This window comes from Salmo trutta, chromosome 20, assembly GCF_901001165.1.
Source record: "Salmo trutta chromosome 20, fSalTru1.1, whole genome shotgun sequence".
Lineage (NCBI taxonomy): Eukaryota > Metazoa > Chordata > Actinopteri > Salmoniformes > Salmonidae > Salmo > Salmo trutta.
Genome location: NC_042976.1, coordinates 51,053,040 through 51,071,672, shown reverse-complemented (window position 1 = coordinate 51,071,672; position 18,633 = coordinate 51,053,040). Strand labels below are relative to the sequence as shown.

Here is an 18,633-nt window from a genome sequence, read left to right as displayed (position 1 = left end):
GGATAATGCAGAGTGTCAGGAAGTAGAGTGACAGATATAGTACAGTGTCACGTAGTAGAGTGACAGATATAGTAGAGTGTCAGGTAGTACAGTGATGAATATGGTAGAGTGTCAGGTAGCAGAGTGTCAGGTAGAAGAGTGAAGGATATAGTAGATTTTCAGGTAGTAGAGTGATGGATATGGTAGAGTGTCAGGTAGTAGAGTGATGGATATAGTAGATTGTCAGGTAGCAGAGTGATGGATATAGCAGAGTGTCAATTAGCAGAGTGATGGATATAGTAGATTGTCAGGTAGTAGAGTGTCAGGTAGTAGAGTGATGGATATAGTAGACTGTCAGGTAGCAGAGTGATGGATATAGTAGATTGTCAGGTAGTAGAGTGATGGATATAGTAGATTGTCAGGTAGTAGAGTGATGGATATAGTAGACTGTCAGGTAGCAGAGTGATGTATATAGCAGAGTGTCAATTAGCGGAGTGATGGATATGGTAGAGTGTCAGGTAGCAGAGTGATGGATATGGTAGAGTGTCAGGTAGTAGAGTGTCAGGTAGCAGAGTGACAGATATACTACAGTTTCAGGTAGCAGAGTGACAGATATACTACAGTTTCAGGTCGTAGAGTGACAGATATAGCAGAGTGTCAACTAGCAGAGTGATGGATATAGTAGTGTCAGGTAGTAGAGAGTCAGGTAGCAGAGTGACAGATATACTATAGTTTCAGGTAGTAGAGTGACGGATATAGTAGAGCGACAGGTAGCAGAGTGATGGATATAGTAGAGTGTCAGGTAGAAGAGTGACAGATATAGTACAGTGTCAGGTAGCAGAGTGATGGATATAGTAGAGTGTTAAGTAGCAGAGTGACAGATATAGTACAGTGTCAGGTAGCAGAGTGACAGATATAGTAGAGTGTCAGGTTGCAGAGTGACGGATATAGTTGTGTCAGGTAGCAGAGTGACAGACAAAGTAGAGCGTCAGGTAGTAAAGAGACAGATATAGTAGAGTTACAGGAGGTAGAGTGACAGATATAGTAGAGTGTCAGGTAGTAGAGTGACAGATGTAGTAGTTTCAGGTAGCAGAGTGACAGATACAGAGTGACAGATATAGTACAGTGTCAGGCAGTAGAGTGACTGATATAGTACAGCGTCAGGTAATAGAGTGACAGGTATAGTATAGTGTCAGGTAGCAGAGTGACAGATATAGTACAGTGTCATGTAGCAGAGTAACAGATATAGAGTGACAGATATAGTAGAGTATCAGGTAGCAGAATGGCAGATCTAGTACAGTGTCAGGTGGTAGAGTGACAGATATAGTAGAGTGTCAGGTAGCAGAGTCACAGATATAGTAGAATGACAGGTAGTAGAGTGACAGATATAGTAGAGTATCAGGCAGTAGAGTGACAGATATAGTAGAGTCTCAGATAGTAGAGTGACAGATATAGTAATGTCAGGTGGCAGAGTGATGGATATAGAGTGACAGATATAGTGGAGTGTCAGGTAGTAGAGTGACAGATCTAGTACAGTGTCAGGTAGTAGAGTGGCAGATATAGTAGTGTCAGGTAGTAGAGTGACAGATATAATAGAGTGTCAGGTAGTAGAGTGACAGATATAGTAGAGTGTCAGGTAGCAGAGTGACAGATTTAGTACAGTGTCAGATAGTAGAGTGACAGATATAGTACAGTGTTAGGAAGTAGAGTTATGGATATAGAAGAATGTCAGGTAGCAGAGTGACAAATATAGTAGTGTCAAGTAGCAGAGCGACGGATATAGAGTGACAGATATAGTAGAGTATCAGGTTGCAGAGTGACGGATAAAGTAGAGTGTCAGGTAGTAAAGAGACATATATAGTAGAGTTACAGGTAGTAGAGTGGCAGAAATAGTACAGTGTCAGGTAGTAGAGTGACAGATACAGTGTGACAGATATAGTAGATTGTCATGTAGCAGAGTGACATATATAGTGTGACAGATATAGTAGAGTATCAGGTGGCAGAATGGCAGATATAGTAGAGTGTCAGGTAGCAGAGTGATGGATATAGTAGACTGTCAGGTAGCAGAGTGACAGATATAGTAGTGTCAGGTAGCAGAGTGATGGATATAGAGTGACAGATTTAGTACAGTGTCAGGTGTGCAGAGTGACAGATTTAGTAGAGTATCAGGTAGCAGAATGGCAGATATAGTAGAGTGTCTTGTAGCAGAGTGAGGGATATAGTACAGTGACAGGTAGTAGAGTGACAGATATAGTAGAGTGCCAGGTAGCAGAGTGACAGATATAGTAGAGTGTCAGGTAGCAGAGTGATGGATATAATAGAATGTCAGGTAGCAGAGTGACAGATATAGTAGTGTCAGGTAGCAGAGTGACGGATATAGAGTGACAGATATAGTAGAGTGTCAGGTAGCAGAGTGACAGATATAGTACAGTGTCAGGTAGTAGAGTGACAGATATAGCAGAGTGTCAGATAGTAGAGTGACAGATATAATAGAGTGTCAGGTAGTAGAGTGACAGATATAGTAGAGTGTCAGGTAGCAGAGTGACAGATATAGTAGACTGGCAGGTAGCAGAGGGACAGATATAATAGAGTGTCAGGTAGCAGAGTGACGGATATAGTGTGACAGATATAGTAGTGTCAGGTAGTAGAGTGACAGATATAGTAGAGTGTCAGGCAGTAGAGTGACAGATATAGTAGAGTGTCAGGTAGTAGAGTGACAGATATAATAGAGTGTCAGGTAGCAGAGTGACAGATATAATAGAGTGTCAGGTAGCAGAGTGAAGGAAATAGTAGAGTGTCAGGTAGTAGAGTGACAGATATAGTAGAGTGTCAGGTAGCGGAGTGACAGATATAATAGAGTGTCAGGTAGCAGAGTGAAGGAAATAGTAGAGTGTCAGGTAGCAGAGTGATGGATATAGCAGAGTGTCAGGTAGCAGAGTGACGGATATAGTGTGACAGGTAATGTAGAGTGTCAGGTAGTAGAGTGACAGATATAGTAGAGTGTGAGGTAGTAGAGTGACAGATATAGTATAATATCAGGTAGTAGAGTGACAGATATAGTAGTGTCAGGTAGTAGAGTGACAGATATGGTAGATTGTCAGGTAGTAGAGTGACAGATATAGTAGTGTCAGGTAGCAAAGTGACAGATATAGCAGAGTGTCAGGTAGCAGAGTGACGGATATAGTGTGACAGGTAATGTAGAGTGTCAGGTAGTAGAGTGACAGATATAGTAGAGTGTGAGGTAGTAGAGTGACAGATATAGTAGTGTCAGGTAGTAGAGTGACAGATATTGTAGAGTGTCAAGTAGCAGAGTGACAGATATAATAGAGTGTCAGGTAGCAGAGTGACAGATATAGTAGAGTGTCCGGTAGCAGAGTGACAGATATAATAGAGTGTCAAGTAGTAGAGTGATGGATATAGTAGAGTGTCAGGTAGCAGAGTGAAGAAATAATACTTTTTTACATTTTAAGCTAAACTATCAGATCTGTTGCATCTGATCTGTTGCATCAGACTGCTTTATAACATATTTTTTTATGTAGCCTAGGCCTACTGGTAGTTTGAATTTGGGATTCATCGTACCACAACTGTCGCAGAATCTGTTTGGAATAGGCTATATCTTTCTTAATAAGCTGATCAATAGAATAGGTCAACTTTTCTACCATGGGTGATAGAAGATTGACATAGGCTTGCGATTTTGATATTCGTTACTTGTCTTGTTGGCTGAGGAAAAATAAACGTGGACAGTTACATTAACATCTTCAAAGTGGGCAACAGAATTCGGTAAGAATGACCGCACATTGTTGCATCCTCAACTTGCATGTTCTGTTAATATGAATTACCATAATCTGAATGTGATTTCTGTCTTTCTGAGCACTCTGGGTGGATGACCTAATCAGGTTACGCACCCCCTCTCCGGCACTCGACGTCGCCGGTTTACTAAATCACTGGTTCTGTCTAACATCATTACGCACACCTGGCTCCATCGTTACGCACCTCACTTGCTTCTCGACTCCCAGCGTCTCCATTACAACTCTCAATTTAATCTATTTTAAATTCAGGCTGTAACAACAAAATGTGGAAAGGTCAAGGGGTGTGAATACTTTGATGGCACTGGAAAGGGCTTAAACACGTCTCACTCTTTTGCATAAAAGGCTATGAGCCTTCTGAGCTGTGAAGATAGTCGGGCTAAAATATGTCTCTTTGCTTCATTGATCTGCTGCCTTTAACAAAGACTCCACTCTGTGTCAGTGCATCATGTAATTCCCAGCAGCAGCAGCAGATATTAACCTTCCCTCTCCGAGCACACTGCCCCCCTCTCTTTAAAACGGCAGTGACTCTCAGGTCTCTACTGACAAAGCTAAACGGGTGCCTAACTCTCTCCCCTCGTCCTGGCCCTAAATTTAGCACACTTAAGATATACAGAGTGAAGACCATATTCACAGTTATGTCTTTCTTAAAGCAATAGTTCACCCACATTACATTTGCCTATGGGCCAGCAGGGACTGTGACATATCTTCTTTCGAATGATGCTTGCTAGGAACATTGTAGCATGATATGCGAGCCATGTGAATATAGTTCCCACAATCTCAGAAGTTTGTCCATTCATAACAACCAACATAATTGACACGACCCAGCTTTTCACACCGAACTAGAAGTAAAGCCACTAATAGCTAATCAAGGGTTGTTTATTCTTTCTAGCCTCAATGTGGCTGAATGGAACTGCTAGCTAGCTAGCTGCAGTTGAGGGAAAACAGCCTACTCCATTTATCAAGTTAAGCTTATCAGGTTCAACTTTTAAGGACACCCGAATGGTGAATGAATCCCATGCCTATTGATCGCACTACACATGGCGGGTGGTATATGACAGACTAATAGCAGGGGAGGTCAGACAAACAGGACAACACTGTAATGGTATCTGTTAGTATCTGTACACAGCGAGTGGCCTATACAGTCGATGTTTGTACCAGACCACTAAGTTCTCATCAATTACAGCACTAAGATAAATACATATCTTCATTTTCTGTTTTGCCATAAACATCATGATACAAGATACACCCGTTCAAGAGTCTCAGAGTAATGGACCACAAATGTGGTTGAATATTGTGAACCTTTATCCAGAAGAATCAATGGTGGGTAGTCTCCTTCTCTGGAGTCTGTTTCCTTTCAAGGTTACTTTCTACGTCATTTTTTCTTGTCATTGTCAACTTTGCTTCCTCTTTGCGGGGTCTGACCACAGGTTACAGTTGAGTATACTTTTGTGAAAAGCTGTACATTGAAATGCTACAATATTAACATACTGTAGAGTAGCCTATTGGAAAGCTGTGGCCTAACACCTTTAAACTTATCCACTGTTTTCAAACGCCAGAAGATGTTTCTACAGAAATATTTGACTCCATTATTCCTGTTCCCACTCGTTCCCCGAGCTCCTTTATATTTCAGCCATTAATAAAACTGATCGGTCAGCAAACTGGTTATGAATCATGTAAAAGAAACTCCATCAATTAGTCATGAAACACATCAAAGGAATCCTGCTCTTGCCAGTCCCCATCTGGGATAGAAGGAAGGAGGGATGGTAAAGCAACATGTTAAAAAGGTCTGAAAGGTTGTCAGAGGCCAGTTACTCAGCAGGAAAAGGATTTAACTTTGGCACAACTAAAGTCCTGGACCATGGTTGGGTCTTGCTTGAGCAAGCTAAAACACCTCAGACCATTTTTTTTCTTCTCTCTCTTTTTTATCTCCATCTCCTTAATTTTTATATTTTTCTTACCTGTAGTATCCACAGATCTACATCCAGCAAAACATAAAACTGACCTTAGATCATCTTCTATAGGCAACTTCATACTACACTTTCTCTCTCTGTTTCATACATACACTTTCTCTGCTATTTTCACATTTTCGCACACGCAAGGCTTAGGCCTAACTTTAATCTTAACTGTCATGTTGTGGGTTGTCTACAGTGCTGGCGGGATACCATATTTTACTATAAACCGGTATTGATGCACGGACCGGTTTGGGTTTTTACTTTACCTTCTATAATGATATTTGAATGTTTTGTTTGTTAAAATGTGATACACCGTGTGTAACGTCCATTTTTATAGTTTACTCCGCTACTTGAGTCATCACTCTCCGCATGCCGCTTTCCACAGACCTAGTCCCACCCCGTCACTCAAGGAGCACATTTGTTGTCGCTCGACTACGAGACACTTGCGTTCAGTCTGCATGGTCAAAGCAGCAATGATGATGACAACGATGCTGTTTCTACTTTGCTTCTTATTAATATAAATACACAAGCGTTCTATAACAACACTGTTAGTTTGTGCTTCTTACATCTGCAAACTGTTAGTTTGTCTTTTGTTAGCCGCTAATGCTATCACTAACTTCAGTTAGCTGGCTAGCTAGCTAATAAATGTCCTGAGTCAGAGCAAACGTAGCTAGCTATACAGACTGATACCATTAATAGTGTAGGCCTAAATCAGCCTTTTGTTTGTGCAACAGTAACAGGATTAGGCGAAGCATGAATATCTTAACTACATAAAGTAGCTAAGAGAAAACATTGAATGTAGCCAAAGATTATAGGGTCCCCTAAGAAACACTGACCAAAACTTTGGTTCATCCCTGGCATTTCCATTTGTTGTGATGTCAAACCAAACTGTATTCAAAGTGCCCACTATCATATTAAAACTATAGAATTAGAATAATCATTCTATTTCCATGATTCCAAAAGTTCACCAAAGTGTTTTTTAATCTAAATTGCAAGTCAAATCACAATTGCAACATTTGGTAAAAAATAAGGCCAAGATATTTTCCCCATATCACAGTGTGGAAATGATCTCAAATGAGTGCAGGAAAATGCAGAAATGTATGAAAATGCTGAAACGTTTAATTGAACAGTATAAAACAATCAGAATGGAGAAAGACCCATCGAAATCACTTAGAATGTATGTGTTGTCACCCTAGAGTCATGTACCACTCATAAAGCAAATGTAGAACTTTCATTAGTTACAAACATAAAATACCGTCAAGTAACGTCATAGAGGTCAAACATTTTTAAAATACCATGACATTTTGACTATATCGCCCAGCCCTAGTTGTCTATAATAATTAATCATTTCCTGTTTTTAAATATCTGAAAAAATACATATCCCAGAATGCATTAGCTCAAACACTGCAGCTTGGAAGGGAACTATCTCACATCTCATGACAAAGATAAATACTGTTTGACATGTTTGAGTTATAGTCAAACTAATATTTAAAATGGTATGTGTATTATTTGGATTAATGGGTGACATATCCTTTTGATAAAAGATTTGTCAAATGAATGAGACTTCAAATTCTGCTTCCTGTGGGGTGTGGCCAATTCAAATTAATTGTTTGAACTGAATTCAATTCGGAAATTCCAAATTGACCCCAACCCTGTAAGACACAGGCTGACAAGGGGACAGCCTTTCAAAGTAGACTCGACGCATGTTTGACAACAATACATACTCACACAACAATGTAAGGATCACGGAAAGGTTGTTATAATGAGGCTATGGAACTATCATTAAAGGTGCTACGCCTATAATTTCACAGAATTTCTCCCCTATATGGAAGCTAGGTGAATTGCAACAGCACTAGGCTGCATCCCCCCAAAATATCCCCTTCTCCCGCATCCCATTTCTCCGGGACATGGAGCAGACTCACGCTTGAGCATTTTACTTTCGGTTTTGATTCACCATCTTAAAGAAAATACGCTTTTTTACATTTAAAATATATTTCACAGCGATTTAAATGGTACAATGATTCTCTACACTATTCAGTGCTTGTTTTCTTCCATAAACTGAAATTGAACGAACAGTGTAGAATTTTAGCAACCAGGAAAGGACAGACCGATTTCTACATTGGCCACTTGACTCGATTTCAATTAGATAACACAGCCACAAAGTCAAACCCGCTTTCCCATTTTGACAACAGATGCCGCTCCGGTGAATATCACAGCCAATCGTAACACTGGCGGGTAAGTAATACTGTGAAACACTATCACTCCACTATTACTGCAAATATTTGATGGATATTTTTCTGAAATTACAATGCAAAAATTAAAAGAATCCTATGTGTAGCACCTTTAAGCCTCTATATAAAAAGCTTGTGTTTGAATAATGGTGTAGAAGAGGAGCTGCAGCCATTTCACTGAGGAGTTTCACACAAAGCATTGTGTTTATCCCTATAGTACTGCCACAGTGGCCAAGTCTGCACCAGCTTAGCCATTTTACACTATCTGCCCCACTTTCACAAACCCTCTTCTATTCTCTCAGCTAGCTAGCTAGCAACATCATGACTGAGGCCGGATATACTGTGTGTGGGTTGAGATGAATCCAGCATCTGCTAATATGTTTTTGTGGATGGTCATTTCTAAGTTGAGTTATTGCATCCACAGCGAGAGAAATACAGTGAGTATTTGATGCAGGTGACAAATTCAAATCCACTGGGGCTTATTTTGTTGCAAACTAAATCTACTTATTTTGTTGTGAACTAAATCTATTTTGTTGTGAACTAAAGCTGAATTTGTGTACTACTTTCAAAAGACTCCTACTCTCATTGGTGTGTACATTTAAAGCATGTTCTAGCACTGGTCCTGATCTTTTCTAGACCTTTGAAAAGAAATGTTTTAAATAAACAAGACAAGACTAAGTTGGTGCGAGTCAAGATTGAAAGGTTTTCAAAAGCCAGTCGTGAAGTTCAGCCTTGATATTCGCTGTGCATGTCTCTGTTGTTATGCAGAGAGGTGAATATATTTAGTGGTCTCATTATTGGAAAACCTTTCTCTCATCACAACAAAGATTAGTTAAGGAGGTGTGGGGGAGGACTACCTCGTCCTGTCAGAGGTATGTGTGTGCGCGTGCATTTGTGTTTGTCTGCTTGGGCGAGGCATTATACTCTAGGTTTGCAGAATGTGCAGTCGTCTGAAACAAAATAAAGACCAAGTGTCTCAAGACTTAAACGTTAATTAAAGATTCAGTCTCTCTCTTTGTCTCTCTAGCTATTTGCCCTCACTCTCTAAGAAATGCACAAACTCTCATACTGTAATAGAAACATTTCTCTCACACACGCACACACATGCAAACACAAACCTACAGTTCAGAAAGTAAACAGACCCCTTGATGTTTTCCACATTTTGTTAAATTACAGCTTTAGTTTTTTTTACTCCTCAATCTACACACAATGCCACCAAGTGACGAAGCAAAAACAGGTTTTTATACATTTTTAATGCACCTGAGCTCAATTTCAAGTCTCATAGCAAAGGGTCTCAATACTTATGTAAATAAGGTACATTTGCAAACATTTCTAAAAACCTGTTTTCGCTTTGTCATTATGGGGTATTGTGTGTAGATTGATGAGGAAATATATTTTTTTCAATTTTAGAATAAGGCTGTAGCACAACAAAATGTGGAAAAAGTCAAGGGGTGTGAATACTTTCTGAATGGACTTTATATTAGGGCTTAGGTGTTGCCCGTACTGTGCAGAGGTTTTAGGTTGTTCTCTAACCAGAACCAGTCTCCAGAGTGACATGCAGGTTCTGGGTGTATCACAGACTAGTGAGACAGTACACTGCATTTAGAGAATGTGCTGATCTGTGCAGTCCAGCACCAGTCAGTGGTGTGTGTGAGAGAAAGAGAGTGCCAAACAGTCTGTCTGTGTGACCTATGTCTTATCGATGGCCTGTGTATCCCTCTGACAGCAGAGGGGCATCTGGAATCAGGAACAACTTCAGGAACAACTTCCCTGGGCCTGGGATATAATGTACTAGTATGCCCTGATTCAGCAGTGTGTGTGTGTGTGTGTGTTACTGCACTGTTGGAGCCAGAAACATAAGCATTACGCAGCACCTGCAATAACATCTGCAAAATGTGTACACAACCAATAACATTTGATTAGAATTTGTATGTGTGTGTGTGTGTGCGATTCAATCAGTGGACCAATACTGTAGATCACCCACCTTCCCTTGTCTTACCGCATCTGCTTCCATCCACCATCTCAACAGAAAATACTAGCAAAGGAGCCTATTCAATACTTTTAGGACGCAGGCTCTTACTAGAGGCAGTTGGGATCTATGTAGCTTCAGGTAGAAGTTTTGCAAAATGAACTACTTCACTGTCCTTAACGAGGACATTAAAAGCCTAAACTGACTTTAGATCTGTCTCTATAGACAACTTAATCTCCATCTAGCTACAACCACAGAGGATGGGAGCTATGAAGGCCTGCAGCACCTTTACTAGACCCCATCCACCACTACGCTTCATTATAACCCTGCCACAGGTTTATATTTTATGCAGGACATATAATAAAAACTCTGGAAGCCCGGTATCCATAATGAAATCCCCCCCCCCCCCTGTCTATGGACAGGACAGAGGGTAATATATACTTTGGGTTGGTTTACATGGCTAGGGACTACTGCCAATCTGCTAACTTCAGCATTTTGAAACCAAAAACCTATGTACCAGATATTAGCATGTTTCAATTGAATTCCCAAATAATGTCAGAATAACTTCAAACCAAGTAATTGAGCTACACAAAATCTTTGGGAGACTTTGGGATAATTTGGGCATGAAATGCTAAACAAATAGCGGCAGTGGCTACGTAAACAAATAGAAAGTGTGGATGGTGCGAACTATCCCTTTAATCTAATGCAGGGATGGGCAACGGCAGTCCTCGGGGCCCTGATTGGTGACACTCTTTTGCTCCAGCTAACACACCTGACTCCAATGAACAACTTATCAAAGTCTTCAGTTAAGAATATATTTGGTTTAATCAGGTGTGTTAGCATCTCAGTGCTAGAGGCGTCACTACAGACCCTGGTTCAATTCCAGGCTTTATCACAACTGGCCAGGATTGGGAGTCCCATAGGGCGAACACAATTGGTCCAGCGTCGTTAGGGTTTGGCCAGGGTAAGCCATCATTGTAAATATTAATTTGTTCTTAACTGAGTTGCCTAGTTAAATAAAAAAAATGAAAAGAGCTGGCACCAGCTTTGCATAACAGAGGCCTCAGCTGAAACATTGGCTTCGCTAGTTACTCGATGTGTCATTATATGCATTGTTGAATCACAAAAACATTTTTGAATGTTTACTGTACTACTTCAAATACTTCAGAGGTTTTAAGAAGCATGCTGTGACTTAGACTAACACTATGACAGTGGAGCTGAGCTGAATCTGCGTTTGTCTTCAGCAACAGGCTCTCCTACAAGACAACTGGTGAAACAGACAGTAATGTAGCTTTAATCAGTAACACTTGAACCTCCATCAAAAGGACTATAACACTGTGATAATAAAGACATTACAGATATCATAAACAGTTACAACCAGTGCTTGACTTCAGCAGGAGCTCACCGAAGTGAAGTACTGGCACCGAGCTCCTGCACCTCATAGAATATTAGCTCAAGTGTTTTGTGGAGCTTCTGCACCTAAATACACCGAACAGAAATATGAACGCAACGTGTAAAGTGTGTCTCACGTTTCATGAGCTAAAATAAAAGATCCCAAATGTTTTCATCACACAAAAACATTGTTTCTCACCATTTTGTTATGCACAGAACTTGAATGCACAGAAATACCGTGACGAAATCCTGAGGCCCATTGTGAGGCCCATTTCTTAAGGTATCTGTGACTAACAGATGCATATCTGTATTCCCAGTCATGTGAAATCCATAGATTAGGGCCTAATGAATGTATTTCAATTTATTGATTTCTTCATATGAACTGTAACTCAGTAAAATCTTTGAAATTGTTGCATGTTGCGTTTCTATTTTTTTTCAGTATATAAACAGTACCAGCACCCAAAATGAGCAACTATTTCAGTCCAAGTCAAGCACTGGTTACATCTGTTGTCACCTTATTACAACTGACCTTACATCGTCATGACCACAAAGCATCACCCAATTGGCTAGACTGCTTGCTTAGCTAAATAGTGTTCTGTGTCATCATGACAGTGTAAAGTCAATTGCCATAATATGGTTGACACCATCCCAGTGGTTGACAGTTTATGACATCTGGTGTTATAACAGAGTTATGTAGTCCTCGTAACAGTGGTTTCAAGTAAAGTATATTCCTGATCCAAAGGAGAAAGAGGTGAAGGTAACTATTGTAGATACAACTAGCCATTCCGGCTGTTGTTGTGTGTGCACAACTTCCTGAATTACCATTTGTTCCTCGTTCGGCTGTCAAAAATAGCAAAAACACTAGTAATACAAAAATTCTTAGAATATGATCTTGTTGCCATCTAATGCATATTCAAATGTCATAAATCAACACTGCAGAGCTCTCTCTGTCCTCTACCGTGCCTTGATTGTATTACTGTTGATGATATCTGGAAATGTGCATGTACACCCTGGCCCATCTACTGTTCCTAGCCCCAATTTTGACTTGTGCTCTGATATCTGTAAGAAGAATGCCCCTCTCCCCACAGGTGTGATTACTACCTCTGAGGTTTTAGAGCTTGAGGTAGTCTCCTCATACGAGTACTTGGGAGTATGGCTAGATGGTACACAGTCCTTTTCTCAGCACATATCAAAGCTGCAGGCTAAAGTTAAATCTATACTTGGTTTCCTCTATCGTAATCACTCCTCTTTCACCCCAGCTGCCAAACTAACCCTGATTCAGATGACCATCCTATCTATGCTAGATTACGGAGACGTAATTTATAGATCGGCAGGTACGGGTGCTCTCGAGCGGCTAGATGTACTTCACCATTCGGCCATCAGATTTGCCACCCATGCTCCTTATAGGACACATCACTGCACTCTGTACTCTTCTGTAAACTGGTCATCTCTGTATACCTGTCGCAAGACTCACTGGTTGATGCTTATTTCGAAAACCCTCTTCGGCCTCACTCTCCCCCCTATCTGAGATATCTACTGCAGCCTTCATCCTCCACATACAACACCCGTTCTGCAGGTCACATTCTGTTAACTTCTTTGGGATAGGTGGCAGTATTTTCACGGCCGGATAAAAAACGTATCCGGTTACTACTCCTGCCCAGAAACTAGAATATGCATATAATTAGTAGATTTGTATAGAAAACACTCTAAAGTTTCTAAAAATGTTTGAATGGTGTTTGTGAGTATAACAGAACTCATATGGCAGGCCAAAACCTGAGAAGATTCCATACAGGAAGTGCCCTGTCTGACAATTTGTTGTCCTTCTGTTGCATCTCTATCGAAAATACAGCATCTGTGCTGTAACGTGACATTTTCTAAGGCTTCCATTGGCTCTCTAAAGTCGCCAGAAAGTGGAATGGGGTGTCTGCTGTCTCTGGGCAAAGAACAGCAGCAGAATTTGTAAGTGGTCAGCCTGGGGACAGTGAGACTGGAGATGCGCGGTCACGAGACTACTCCATTTTTTTCTTTCAGCCTTTGAATGAGTAAAATGTTGCCCGGTTGGAATATTATTGCTATTTTATGAGAAAAATAGCATAAAAATTGATTTTAAACAGCGTTTGACATGCTTCTAAGTACGGTAATGGAATATTTACAATTTTTTTGTCACAAAATGCGCTCGCGCGTCACCCTTCGGATAGTGACCTGAATGCACGAACAAAACGGAGCTATTTGAATATAACTATGGATTATTTGGAACCAAAACAACATTTGTTGTTGAAGTAGAAGTTCTGGGAGTGCATTCTGATGAAGAACAGCAAAGGTAATCCAATTTTTCTAATAGTAATTCTGAGTTTAGTGAGCCCCAAACTTGGTGGGTGTCAAAATAGCTAGCCGTGATGGTCGAGCTATGTACTCAGAATATTGCAAAATGTGCTTTCGCCGAAAAACTATTTTAAAATCTGACACCGCGATTGCATAAAGGAGTTCTGTATCTATAATTCTTAAAATAATTGTTATGTATTTGTGAACGTTTATCATGAGTAATTTTGTAAATTCACTGGAGGTTTTCGGTGGGTATGCTAGTTCTGAACATCACATGCTAATGTAAAAAGCTGGTTTTTGATATAAATATGAACTTGATTGAACAAAACATGCATGTATTGTATAACATAATGTCCTAGGAGTGTCAGCTGATGAAGATCATCAAAGGTTAGTGCTGCATTTAGCTGTGGTTTGGGGTTATGTGACATATATGCTTGCTTGGAAAATGGCTGTGTGATTATTTGTGTCTATGTACTCTCCTAACATAATCTAATGTTTTGCTTTCGCTGTAAAGCCTTTTTGAAATCGGACGATGTGGTTAGATTAACGAGAGTCTTATCTTTAAAATGGTGTAAAATAGTTGATTGTTTGAGAAAATTGAATTGTGGTATTTTAGTTGGTTTTGTATTTCACGCCGTGCGATGCCATTGGCTGTTGGCTAGGGGTTCCGCAGGCGGAACGGGGTTCCGCTAGTGGAACGTCTGTCCTCAACAGGTTAAAGGTCCCCAAAGCACACACATCCCTGTGTCGCTCGTTTCAGTTCGCTGCAGCTAGCGACTGGAATGAGCTGCAACAAACACTCAAACTGGACAGTTTTATCTCAATCTCTTTATTCAAAGACTAAATCATGGACACTCTTACTGACAGTTGTGGCTGCTTTGCGTGATGTATTGTTGTCTCTACCTATCTTGCCCTTTGTGCTGTTGTCTGTGTCCAATAATGTTTGTACCCTGTTTTGTGGTGCTGTCATGTTGTGTTGCTACCATATTGTGTTGTTGTCATGTTGTGTTGCTACCGTGCTGTGTTGTCATGTGTTGCTGCCATGATATGTTGTTGCCTTAGGTCTCTCTTTATGTAGTGTTGTGTTGTCTCTTGTCATGATGTGTGTTTTGTCCTATATTTTCATTTAATTTATTTTTAATCCCAGCCCCTGTCCCCGCAGGAGGCCTTTTGCCTTTTGGTAGGCCGTCATTGTACATAACAGTTTGTTCTTAACTGACTTGCCTAGTTAAATAAATAAAAGAAAGTAAATAATTCACGTCCCTGTAACTAATCTTTTTGGGATCATGATAAAGTAAAAAAATATATATCACCAATAATTCAAATGTACAGCTAAAATATTACATGTAGTTCCTTTAATAACCCAAATGGGTTTCTCCTCCCAGAATATCACCTGGTCCTAACATGCTGTAGCTATGCAGTACCCCTCATTGTCTATCTACAGCATGTACTGTTCTACTGAAACTACAGGGCCTCTAAGTCCAGCACTCAATAGTTTTAATATTTTGCCAGTTAAGTTGACTGAGAACAAATTCTCATTTACAGCAACAACCTGGGGAATAGTTTAAGCCAGTGAGAGGAGGGGTGAATGAGCCAATTGGAAGCTGGGAATGATGGTATGAGGGCCAGATTGGGAATTAAGCCAGGCCATCAGGGTTAACACCCCTACACTTACAATAAGTAGCATGGGATCTTTAGTGACCTTAGTGAGTCAGGACACCCATTTAACAACCCATCCGAAAGACAGCACCCTACACAAAGCAATGTTCCCAATCACTGCCCTGGGGAATTGAGATGTTTTTTATTTAAGCCAGAGGAAAGTGTGCCTCCTACTGGCCCTCCAACACTCCTTCCAGCAGCATCTGGTCTCCCATCCAGGACCAACCCCACTTAGCTTCAAAGGTAAGCCAGCATTGGGATGCAGGGAGGTATGCTGCTGTGTCTAGCTAATGGACTCTCTTAAGTCTCTCTCTCTCACCCTCTCTCACGCCCTCTCACACACGTTCATAATACTGTACCACCTTCATTATATCCTTCACTTGCTCCACTCCATGTCTCATACTCATAGACACATACCTGTGTTATGAACGACTACATACACAGCAATCTCCCAAATCAGTGAATAAATGAACATATACACAATACAGAGTAGTCCCAAAAGATACATGCAACACCTGATGTCAGGTGGAACTGATTTTGTTTCAAAAGCAGAACAGGCAGGGAAGAAAAGGGGGGTGAAGGTTCACAAAATAATAAGAAAAATAAGAACTTCTAAAAAGGTCCTCATACATTTTTTTGACAAAGCTATGGAAGTGACCAGGCCCAGGAATGGAAGGCTACAAAGCGCCGGGGCTTGCCAAGCGTGATGGATGGGACGGAAGCACTGGGGCTAATGCCCTTTTTTTAAACAGAAATGTCTGGAATTGTTCCACGGCTCCCAAACAGCGGCCACAAAAAAGCAAACATACAGACAGAGAGAGTGAGAGAGGCGGCGTTACAATACTGCCTGCTGCACTGCACCAAAAATCTACACAGCATACCACCTTCGCTACCGCACAACCTCACAACACTGCACAGCACAGACCCTCAAACAGACTGGGGGGAGAGAGATAAAGACAGAGAGAGATGGAGAGGAAGCAAGAGGAGGACAGAGAGCCAGCAGAAAGAGAAGGAATGTGAAAGAGAGAGAAAGTCAGAGCAAGTCACTGCTTTTGAGACAAGAATCCACGTTCACGTTACTCACATCGTAGACACTAGCCTCAACAATTTCCACGGATCACAGGTTGGGAGCTATATAATAACACAGCTAAGTTAAAAAAAATACCTAGTGTGTTTACACTGGTTAGGGCTGGGCGGTATACTGTATTTTACTATATACCGATATAGATGCACTTTACCTTGCATTCTACAACGGTATTTCAATGTTTGGTTTGTTGAATGTGATATTCCACTCTGCCGTGTGTAATGTCTGTTTTTATAGTTTACTCCATTGCGATTTGAGTTGTTTTTCTCCTTTCACCTGCATGCCGCTTCCCACACCAAGCCCTGCCCCCTGTCATTCCAGGAGAGCATGTTGCTAAACCATAGAGTCACAAGCAACAAGATGTTGGTGACAACGATGGTGCTTTCCACTTTTATTCCTAATAAAATAAATCCACAGGTGTTCTATTACACTATTAGTTTGTGTATCTTATTGTCTTCAAACAGTTTGTCTTTTGTTAGCAAGTTGTGGCTGAAATAAACAATTTTAGCCGCTAATGCTAATCGCTAGTTAGTTGGATAGCTAGCTAGCCTAATGTACTCAGAGTCAGAGCAAATGTAGCTAGCTAATACAGCCTGATACCAGTGCTGGTGTAGGCCTAGATCAGCATGTTGTTTGTGCAATGGTATCTTTTAAATCAGAGAGGAATAGGCAAAGCATGAATATGTTAGCTAGCTACATGTAGTAAGAGAGAACTCTCTGGAGAAAACAACATGTTTTGTAACATCTAGGGTCCACTGGAAAACACTAACTCACAATAACTCCTCCCTGGCTTTTTCATTCGTTGTCATGTCAAACAACAATATATTAAAAGAGCTGCACACTATATTCCAACTATAGAACTAGAATAATCATTCTATTTCCATGATTCCAACAGTTCACCCAAGTGTTTTGATCTAAATCACAAGTCAAATCGTAATATTTGGTCAAAAAATCTCAATCGTCATAGCTAGGTGTTTTGACTGTTTCATGCAGCCCTATGTGGCACAGTATGGAAATTATAACAAATGAGTGCAGGAAATGCTTTTTTTATGCTGATTTATTTATTTTTGTTATCAGAATGGAGAAAGACCCATTAAATTAACATAGAATGTTAGCTACAGATTATCTGTTGTACAATGTGATATAACCAAACGTTGTTGTCCATTACTGGAAGTTACAGGAAAGCCCCATACAAACCGCCACCATAGATTTTTCAACTAACCTGTACTATTCGTTCTTAATTCGGGCAAAGAAGTATCTTATAAATGTGTGTGTCCAGTTGCAGGTAGCTATACTGAACAAAAATAAAAACGCAACATGTAAAGTGTTGGTCCCATGTTTCATGAGCTGAAATAAAAGATCCTTGAAATGTTTCATACGCACAAAAAAACGTATGTCTCAAATTTTGTGCAGAAATTTGTTTACATCCCTGTTAGTGAGCATTTCTCCTTTGCCAAGATAATCCATCCACCTTACAGGTATGGCATATCAAGAAGCTGATAAAACAGCATGATCATTAGACATGTCCACCTTGTGCTGGGGACAATAAAAGGCCATTCTAAAATGTGCAGTTTTGTCACACAACACACAGATGTCTCAAATTTTGAGGGAGCGTGCAATTGGCATGCTGACTGTAAGAATGTCCACCAGAGCTGTTGCCAGAGAATTGAATGTTAATTTCTAAATTCAGACCCTTTACACAATACTTTGTTGAGGCACCTTTGGCAGCGATTACAGCCTTGAGACTACTTGGGTATGACGTTACAAGCTTGGCAGACCTGTATTTGAGGAGTTTCTCCCATTCTTCTCTGCAGATCCTCTCAGGCTCTGTCAGGTTTGATGGGGACCGTTGCTGCATAGCTATTTTTAGATCACAGCTATTTTCAAGATATTCGATCAGGTTCAAGTCCAGGCTCTGGCTGGGCCACTCAAGGACATTCAGAGACTTGTCCTGAAGCCACTCCTGCATTGATTTGGCTTTGTGCTAAGGGCCATTGTCCTGTCGGAAGGTGAACCTTCGCCCCCCAGTCTGACATCCTGAGGGCTCTGGAGTAGGTTTTCATCAAGGATCTCTGTACTTTGCTCTGTTCATCTTTGCCTCGATCCTGACTAGCCTCCCAGTCCCTGCCCCTGAAAAACATGCCCACAGCTTGGTTTCATCAGACCAGAGAATCTTGTTTTTCATGGTCGGAGAGTCTTTAGGTGCCTTTTGGCAAACTCCAAGCAGGCTTTAACT

General features: G+C 40.7%; 1 protein-coding gene across 1 annotated transcript in view; it reads right to left on the bottom strand.

Annotated features, from left to right (window-relative positions):
• The window catches only part of fgf14 (fibroblast growth factor 14), a 297,252-nt gene that overhangs the window by 254,328 nt on the left and 24,291 nt on the right, over positions 1-18,633 (bottom strand). The window lies entirely within an intron of this gene.